General features: G+C 40.9%; 1 protein-coding gene across 1 annotated transcript in view; it reads left to right on the top strand.

The window, feature by feature from the left end:
* cmss1 (cms1 ribosomal small subunit homolog) overlaps nt 1-8695 on the top strand; it is a 33905-nt gene that overhangs the window by 20243 nt on the left and 4967 nt on the right. The gene's annotated exons all lie outside the window — the stretch shown is intronic.

The raw sequence follows: 8695 nt of genomic DNA, 5'->3' as shown, positions 1-8695 counted from the left end.
GGCCTGAGAGCAACCTTGAGACTCTGTAAAGAAGATGAACACTGGTACATAAAGGACAAACATTGTGCAAGAAAAACAGACCAAACAGAAAGGAAGCCCTTTTGCTGATTCAGACTGTAGCCAGTAACATCTCTCAGATATTGAATCCTTGTGAGAGTGTTGGTTTACTTAACTGGATGGCGTCTGCATAGAGGTATTTTTTCTCTTGGCCTCTGTGTGGAAAGAAAAAAGTGTGACGTTCTCAAACTCCCTCCCTTCCTCTTAATACCCGCTCGTTATCAATCAGGAAGACAGATGAAGCTGCCTTGGCTGTCCTTGTGTTCCTTTGACCCACATGTTTGCAGCGACAGGAAAGGATGATGGAGGCTCTTAACGCAATTGCGAAGGAGTTTTCATTAGGTCCCTTTTAAACTATCAAGACTTACTGCACTCAGGACTCATATTCTAAAACCGAGTTCCCACAACATAGAGGACACACTAATAAATTATATGAACACAAGCTGTTCTGTTATTTTCGTATTCTTTGTTGAGAGGCCCAGATTCAAAGATAGGGAATGGTTGAGGATTTGAACTAAAGACAACCTTCATCAGTCAGCCTGAATAGGTTTAGCCCGAGGTTGGTACAGGATCAAGATGAAGACATGCAGTAGAGCTGTGAGATGGTGATCTTTGGCACATATTTTCTGTGGTGGCCTGGGGTCTGTTTTCCTTGGACAGAGTCCGTATATACTGTATGTCTTTACTCTGCCCATTCGACGGTGCTGTTAATGTGAGCAGTCAAGCCAAGACACGTGCCGCTGTTTCCTTGCCCTTGGCCTTCAATTGACTAATGTTGATGGGGTCTGACCACCTCGCAATTCTCTCTCTCTCACACAGACATAGACATAGACACAGACACACACACACACACACACACACACACACACACACACACACACACACACACACACACACACACGACATGACTCAGACTGTGTTATTTCTTTGGTGAGCTCACAGTGTCTAGACAAACACATGCAAATGTATACTGATGTCTAAGCCCACTCCCACACAATGCCAGGCATGTGAAAATACCTTTTAAATTCTGGCTCTGAGCCAGACTCAGCCTTAATAGTGGTTGCCAGGGTTGCCCCACAGAGGGCTGTCCACTGGCAGGCACGCTGGCTGCAACACATGTGGCTGGCCGCCTCTGTTTATATGTCTGAACACCACCCAGGGCAGCATGCCTGCATTCCTCCTGTCTACTCAAAAGGGCACCGGCTGCCCTTGGAATAAACTATTAACACTTCCAAAAAATAATTTCACTCAGTGCGTGCTCTCCCAATCGAAAATCCGGTCTACACATACACACAGATGGCATTGTAACAATAGAGTAAAACATGGTAGTGGGAGTAGTTACACCTGTTGTTTCACTGTCAAACCAGCTCTGTAATCAGTTGAGGTTTGTCACCTTTATATGCAGATTTTATTAGAGCAGTGAGTGGGCTTGTCTGTACTAAAAAAGGTATTTGGGATTTTACAATTTTTAGTTAATTTTTCTACATTAGATTTGGTCTCTTATTTATTCATGTAAAGGTACACTGTTGACCACTATTGGTATCATAGAACAGGGCTGCACTATATAACGTTTCAGCATCGTTACCGTGATGTGAGCATGTATAAAAGTCACATCACAGGACGTGCAAGTCCATTAAGGCAAATGAACTCAAACATGTCATACTAAAATGTTTTCTCTGTTTCATACAAAAGGAAAACTTGCATAGTACTCCTTTAATGTGACTACAAGAGCAGTATCTACTCTGATTTAAGGGTGGTTGGATACAGAAAGTTTGTTGTTAGTCAGTGACATGCAGGGTTTATATGCACAGCGAACCCCAATCACAATCATTCTTGATCAGTTTATCAAAGGCTAGCCCTCGACCACAACCTGAAAAGGGTTGAAAGGAAGATTTGCTTGCAAAAATAGAGGCAATGCCAGTTGAATGGAATCATTCTGGCTTCTGAAAGAAAGAAAACAGACGAAAACAGGTATTAAAGTGATCTGTGTATCAGTATCAAATATCACGCAATTCTACTGTAGAGTGTTTTTAAGAGTGGAGTCTAGTCTGTTAGTATCGCTCATGCACGCAGGTGTGCAAGCAGGTGATGTGATTTTGACTCTTGACAGTGGTTCAATGCTGTTGCGCTTATCGACAGTTTGTAGTGGTAGCATGCCAAGAAATGTAGGAAGACAAAGGGAGGGAAGACAAACACTTGTAACAATATGAAACTGTGTTTTTTTCAAGGTTTAGCTCAGTATTACTGTTTCCTGCCTCAGCTGCAAGGAGAAAGCCTCTCTTCTCAATGAATACAATCTTAAGATGGATTTATACTCCCTCTGAACTACATGTCGGATGGTCGGATAGTATCGGACATCTCCACCACGCACAGACAAATGCACGCATGCACACACAATGTTGTCATTTGTTACATGGTAACTATTTGTGGCATTTGTAATGTAAACAACTCGGGTGTCTTCCTTGAGAAATATGTGGTGTTATCCTGGTGTTTGAACAAAGTCACGTCTCCTTCCTCTCTATCATGGCTGACTTTTCGCTCTGTCGTCTACTGTGGCTGATGGTAAAAACTATAAACAAATTTGATGCATGTTTAAAGAAGTAGTGCTGAGAGACTATAAACTGACCCTTACTCTACTAAGCATATTAAGCAGTATGCAAGGTGCTGCTTTAAATGTATTGTCAGAAAAAAGCACTGTATTTTTTTCACCTGAATGTTTTCTCCCCCCACCTTAGGAGCAAACAACCTGGCCAGTGGCCCCCATGTAATTTATGTTTGAGACCCCTGCCCTAGCTATTCATTCCCAGCTGGCAGCTCATATCCACTTTATATCCACCTGTCATGGGAGGCTGGCTCGGTCTGTGCCCTGGAGTCATCTTCGGCCTCCAGTTTCCAGGGTCAAGTTGGCACAGCACTCTGTAATTCACATTCTGTATGGCTGATGTATGTTTTGGCAGGAGCACAGTACTGCAGGCATGGTCGCTAAGAGCGTTATAACAGAGAAATTATACAGTTAGCAAGCCAGCTAGAGAGAGCGGGAGATGTTGAACAGCCTATAAATTTATTTTGTCACCAGCAATGCCGCTGTTGTACTTTATGATTATGAGTGTGGTTAAACTGCACATTGCTAAATGATTGATGACTTTAGCATAAAAAGAGGGAGCATTAGATGAAACAACCACCTTCATTGCAAGTGTTATAATCACTGTCCCTAATGACTCTCTATGCTCTGTTTAAAGTGTTAGACTATTGAATTTTCATGGCATGGGATTTTACAATAGTTTAGAGCAGATTTTACTCCGTTTTGACTCTTTGTTTCTTTGACTTTGTACCTTTACTCAGAGGCAACAAAATTGGTTTTAGGGGAGAAAAAGTGCACTGGTGCAACATAAACTATTTAGTTATACCATTATTATTGAATTCTAATGCACCCAAAAAATAAATTTGATATGATGTTTCATTTCTTATGCCTTATCTTGGACTGTAAATAGTTATTTTCTGCCTTAAACCTTGTTCCTTTTCATTATTTTGTGTGTGTTTTGTTTGATGGACAGGTTTGGCTTCTATTCCCCTTTTTATCGCCAATGATAAGTTTTCAGCATCAGATGTGACAGTGTTCCTGCCATCTGTGCTGCTCTAAGTGCTCAAGGCTTTCAGGACTATTGGATGTTGGGTTTGGGGTTGATGAAAGAGTGCAAACATTTTCCTATGATATAGATTCCTTTGAAGGCTTCACTTATAATCTGAACCTTTGGTTCCACTCGGAATTAAATATTTTCCCACTCACAAGATGTGTGAAGAAAGAGCACACTTTAGTGCAATCGTATGCTGCCACACAGCTGTCAGGCCATAAGTGATCTTTGAAGTCTAGATTATGGTGGTGTTGGTTGGACTGCAAGTAAAATAAAACTGAGAGTGAGCTAAAACGTTTTAACAGTATGAGGTAATGCAGTACTGTGCTGTGGTTTTATGTAACTGACATACATTAAAGTAAAATATCTAAGTTTTATTTATGACAGCTGACATTAGACATTTTTATAATTGTTTTTTTTTTTAATTTACTTTACAAATCAATGTATTTTGTTATTTGTGTTGTATTGCTTAATTCTTGTAGGTGGTCTTTTCTAAATGAGGTCATACATAAATCAAATGGTAACCATAGTTGTGGAAAGCAAAACAACAACCAACAAAGCAGCCTGTGATGTAATGAAGTATGGTCACATTGTTGTGTCCTTATGTGAACTGTGTCCTTAAGGAGTTATTTTTGTTCGTCAAGACTCTGTGGCAGGAGATTACTCACTGAATAACTAGGATGTGAAATTCTACCATTTACCGTTGATTTTGTGTTCACTGGTGTCCGTGCATAGGCTTTTACTTTTCACACAAACACATGTAACCCTTCCTCTAACTCTGATGTCAGATGCTAGATTCCACGTGTGTTGCATCACAGTCTTGCATTGATGATTGATAGAGGATGAAAGATGAGAGTAGTGTTACTAATATCATCCATGTGATAGTTACCACTGGGGGATTTAGAAAAGAGCAAGAGAGGAATAGATGCAAAGATTAGGATTACGCCTGTGCATAAAAAGAAAAGCAGGCAAGACACAGGGCTGTAATTTTAATATGGTGCCAAAGCCTAATTATTTAAGCTAAAGTTTGGGTTGATTAGTTTTAGCCAACAACAATACCCACATTACATAAGTTGCAGTATGCTGTCAAGGTGAGGAAAGGGTTTCCTCGTTTTGTCCTTGTGAAAGCTTAAAAGCTTTGCGTTATTTACATAACCTCGTATCTCTGATTAGCACCTCCTGTGCGACATCATCAGGAGCTCCTATCAAACTCTGCCAGAAAGGATTGGCTTCACTTAAACACATGAATATCAGAGTGCGCCAGTATGAATTGAAGGAATATACCACACAGATCAGTCAAAAGACCAAAAAATGACTGACCACTCCTATAATAATAATTTGTATAGTATTTTTCTTTGCCCTGACAGCAAAGGCCATGTCTCCTTTGGCTTTCAACCTAGACTTTACAATGGCCAGAAACGCACTACCAGGGTGTCTCAAACTGCATCCTGGCTCATAGGGGTGAAATAGAAATATAGGGAGGGGTCAGCCCATGTCTGGCCTTAAAAGCAATTAAAAGCATCTTAAAATCAATCCCAAAATAAATGGGCAGAAAATGCAAGGATGATAGAACGCATTTTGTGGACTGAGTTAGGAGCCAAGCTGCAGTATTTTGAACCAACTCTAGGAGGTGGATTGATTTCTGACTGAGACAGGTATAGAGGGAGTAGCAGGAGTCCAGGTGGGAGGAAATAAAAGCATGGATGACTTTCTCCAGATCTGTGGCTGAAATAAAAGACTAAACCTTGGCTACATTTCTCAAATGTTAAAAACATGACTGAACAACTTCCCTCTACCTGGTGTTCAAAACACAAGTCCTGATCAGAAATTACACCAAGATATTTTGGCTGAGGACTTTACCATGATTTGCTAGATCTTATGAGACTGAAATCCTCAGAGGAAGTTGTTAGAGGTCAGGTCATAGAAAATTGAATAAACCAGACACAGAGGAGGATCAGCTTAGACATGGCGATGCTTACACAGACCCACACATATCAGATATGCATGCACAAATTCAAGGTCTCTTTTTATTATTCAGCCAAGAGTTACAGTCATGCAAAACAGTTGATGGGAAAATTGAAACAGAGACCACTGGTCTACACTGTCCTTGAATCAGATGTAGTTTTACTTAGATGAACTTAAAGTCAACTAGAAGTTCCTGGCTCAAAACCAAAACCTGCATGCTGTTGAACACCTGTTGCATGTGAAGGTAATTACTATCAGATTTCGTGTGTAGCTGTTCCTGTCTGTGTTAAAACATACTAATTAATGTTAGTAGTTTTTGTGTGTTTTGTTTTCGAGCAGGAAAAGCATTTGGTTTATTTATCTAGATTTCATAATGTAATAGGGATTGAGACTGTGTGTGTGTGTGTGTGTGTGTGTGTGTGTGTGTGTGTGTGTGTGTGTGTGTGTGTGTGTGTGTGTGTGTGTACTATCACAGGAGTTTCACAGCATGTCCTACTTTGTGTATCCAAAATATGGTTGTAAGAATCCTCAATAGTTGTTGGTCTTACTGTGAATCCAATACTCCTCCTGCTGGTGATACTCCATCCCTGCATTTTGTCTTGTCTAAGCTATGAGCATTATTGACAAAAGGTTAAATATCCTAACAAACATAAGAGCAAGAAGTGCCAAACAACAGCTACCAAAAGTAAAAATGTTAAGACAATGGCCTGTATGGGCTGGATAAGCGTTGGAAAAGTGTTGGAAGCCAGCTGAATTTGTAACCAGAGGCTGATACTCTGCGCTCCCTTTACTCCAGTCATTCCACCATAGCCCGCTTGTTAATTTTGTGCATGCATCCTAAGGTCCCCATTGATTTAACAATAACACATGCTCAAATTGCGGTTTAAAAGAAGCTGAAGGCCTCCAAAACCAATAACTGCTACACCCACTCACCCACCCACACCCCTCCCAAGATCAGCCAATAGTTCATGTCTTGAGATGAGTTATTGATTGTTGAAACAAGCGTATAGCATTTTGTTTTTTTTTTTATTTTTATTGAAGCACCAATGTAACAACAAAAATACTACACAGTATCTTTGGGAGGGGAGGGGGCGTCCATTCCTGTATAAAACAGGACATGTTGGGTTTACAGGAGGATAAAAGGTGTAATTGGTTTGTCTTATTCCTCTGTACAGGCCAAAGTGGTATCTAGAATCAGACTAATAGTGTAAACTGCTGCGGTGATTGAGAGCTTTTCTGAGGTCACGGCCAACAATGTTTTCAGCAGATGTGTGGGCACGTCGCCAGTTTATGTAAGCGAGCACATCACCCTTAAAAACTAAGACCCAAATCTGTGTGCCTTTTGTGTGAAACCGAAAACATGCAACTGTTCAATCTTGGAACTAGTCAGTAGATCCTCATTACATCCAGTCTCTGCAATTGACCATCCATTAAAAGCAGTCACCTCTATTGATCAGCCATTAAAGATGACCAGGCAGCCCCATTTCCCTGCATGTGACTCCTCTCCACAGCCTTTGACTTTCATTGATCTCTGGTTATCTGAGCCGTAAAATCATTGCCTTGGATGTCTTTGAAAGGATACACTTTTCGTCCTCTAGCCTCCACCATCTGGCTCAACTGTGGCATGGAGAGTATTGGGGATAAGGTTTAGGGGAGTTGAAGATACTGACTGTCTCATCAGTCTTCTTTTAAGCTCTGGCATGTTTTGTTCTGGCATTGTGTGGGTCCACTTAGAGGGAATGACCACAGCAAATAAACAAGTTATACTGAGTGTAACATCACTATCCTGACATCCTCAGGTTGTGAGTGGTCACTGAATTGTCTGATGAGTATGAAAATGAAGTGAATATTCTGCTATGGTCATCGCAGTCAGTATATCTCAACCAGACTGACATTATAGACAGCACTACTGTCATTATAATATAATTATCTAGCCAAGCATTTTGGTTTAATTTCACCAGGTTTTGATCTGTCTCAAAATGTCTGCCTCCCCTCACAGCAGTAGAGAGAAAAGAAATGTCCTCCCAACATTAAAAAGTTATATTTAAAAAGTCCTTTAACAATATACAGTACATGAGTGCAGATAGAGTGTTCATTAAGCTTTTAATTCTACCACATTAAATATTCCATTGTGATGTGGGTCAACCAACCCTTTACTGGCCATCTGCTTTCCTCTACATAGCAATTTCATGCATAAATGTTAAAGGCAGTATTGTGGCAAATGGGGAAACAAAGCCTCTGATGCTTTACAACCTTTGTCATTCTAAATTGTTGACACATATCTATGCACACAATGAATTATCCACATGGCCGATTTCCCCACGTAACGCCAAATGAAAAAAGTGCTGAATCAGCAACCCATCACCCTCAGAGTAATGCTGAGTGGTTCCTTGACCAGTGTGTTAGGGTTTCCTTTGTCGCACTGGTGAGATTGGAAATGTGTTTCAAGCCTAACGCCGGCGTGGCTGCCCTGTCAGCACCTTCCAGTCCTCTGAAGGTTTGGTATTTCACAGCTTATTGAGCACAGAACAGCAGAGGCAGGTGATTGCATTTTGTGTTGTCAATTCAAGCACATATGAATTGTGCCTGTGGATGAGGTGAATCACATTAAAGGTGAATTAATTGTAACTGTCATGTTTCATACTTAAATACTTAAAGATCAATAGCACACTATTTTAAAGCACCTTTTTCTTTAGTGAATACAACTAAACAAAGCCAGATACAGCCAGTACCAGTCCCAATAGGGGGGGGGGGGGACTTACCTGGTGTAGCACAGGTGGACTGCTCACTTGACTCTTCTTTGATAATGGTCCGTTCGTGAAATCCTCCTCACCTCTGTAATTAATCCTACTTCTTTCTGTCCTCTTCTCCTTGATCTTTGGCACCTGTTTATCCTCACTTTCCTTCCAACAGTCCAGAATAAAAAACGAGAAAGGGATGAGCAGAGGAAAGAGAGAGAGTGAGTGGTGGTGAATGGTTGGCTTGACCCATCAATATTGGGGGTGGTCTTTCGGCAGAAGGGGTGTACGCCCGGACAGATG

Source organism: Seriola lalandi, unplaced genomic scaffold (assembly GCF_002814215.2).
Source record: "Seriola lalandi dorsalis isolate HSWRI2012SDOR001 ecotype SW California unplaced genomic scaffold, Sedor1 jcf7180002052929, whole genome shotgun sequence".
NCBI lineage: Eukaryota > Metazoa > Chordata > Actinopteri > Carangiformes > Carangidae > Seriola > Seriola lalandi.
The sequence above is the reverse complement of the archived record's forward strand: the minus strand, read 5'-3'. Positions and strand labels throughout refer to the sequence as shown.